Genomic DNA, 1,386 nt, shown 5'->3' with positions numbered 1-1,386 from the left:
AAATGAAACTATAAAAATACTAGAAGAAAGTGCAGGAAAACACTTGAAAAAATCGGCCTGGGAGAAAATGTTATGAGGAGGACCCCCCAGGCAATTGAAGCAACATCAAAAATACATTACTGGGACCTGATGAAACTAAAAAGCTTTTGCACAGCCAAGAGCACCGTAAGTAAAGCAAACAGATAACCTTCAGAATGGAGAAGATTTTTGCAGATTATGCTTCTGACAAAGGTCTGATAACCAGAATCCACAGAGAACTCAAACTAATCAATAAGAAAAGAAAAATAACACCATTTCTATGTGGGCAAGAGACTTGAACAGAAACTTCTCTGATGAAGATAGGTGCATGGCCTACAAACACGTAAAACATGCTCATCATCCTTAACCATCAGAGAAATGCAAATCAAAACCACTTTGAGATATCATCTAACTCCAGTAAGACTAGCCCACAGAACAAAATCCCAAAACTACAGATGTTGGGGTGGATGCTGAGAGAAGGGAATACTTCTACATTGCTGGTGGGAATGCAAGCTAATATGACCTTTTTGGAAAGAAGTTTGGAGAACACTCGAGGAACTAAAAGTAGACCTATGGTTTGATCCTGCTATTCCTCTACTAGGTATGTACCTCGATGATCAAAAATTATTTTACAACAAAGACATTTGCACCAGAATGTTTATTGCAGCTCAATTCATAATAGCCAAGACATGGAAACAGCCCAAGTGCCCACTGCCCCATGAATGGATTAACAAATTATGGTATATGTACATCATGAAAAACTATGCAACCATAAAAAAGGATGGAGACATCACATCTTTTATGTTTACCTGGATAGAGCTGGAACATATTCTTCTTAGTAAAGTATGTCAAGAATGGGGGGAAAAAGTATCCAATGTACTCAATACTACTATGAAATCAATATATACTCATCTCCAAATTCGTATGAATGGCAAAACATAACTATAGTCTAGGAAGTAGAAGGGAAGAGAAGGCAGAGGGGAGGGGAAGGGGATATAGGAAGAGAGAAGGTATTTGGGGGGACCTCATCTAATGTGCATGATGTAATGGTACATTTCAAAACTATTAAGAAATGAGTATAATTGTGATGGATGTATTATTTAGTTCAATGTAAGCATTTCACATTGTATATCAAAGCAGTACACTGAACCCCATAAGTGCATCAATGTACGAAGTTATGATTTAATAAATAAATAAATAAACCCAGAACTGGGTGGCACCTATGGCTTAGTGGGTAGGGTGCTGTTCCCATATACCAATGGTGGTAGGTTCAAATCTGGCCCCAGTCAAACTACAACAAAAAAATAGCCAGGCATTGTGGCAGGCACCTGTGGTCCCAGCTACTTGGGAGGCTGAGGCAAGAGAATC

The 1,386-nt window shown here is 38.7% G+C and overlaps 1 pseudogene; it reads right to left on the bottom strand.

Annotated features, from left to right (window-relative positions):
- The window catches only part of LOC111728352, a 6,558-nt pseudogene that overhangs the window by 4,315 nt on the left and 857 nt on the right, over positions 1-1,386 (bottom strand).

This window comes from Otolemur garnettii, unplaced genomic scaffold (genome assembly GCF_000181295.1).
Source record: "Otolemur garnettii isolate 467f Iridium unplaced genomic scaffold, OtoGar3 scaffold00152, whole genome shotgun sequence".
NCBI lineage: Eukaryota > Metazoa > Chordata > Mammalia > Primates > Galagidae > Otolemur > Otolemur garnettii.
The sequence above is the reverse complement of the archived record's forward strand: the minus strand, read 5'-3'. Positions and strand labels throughout refer to the sequence as shown.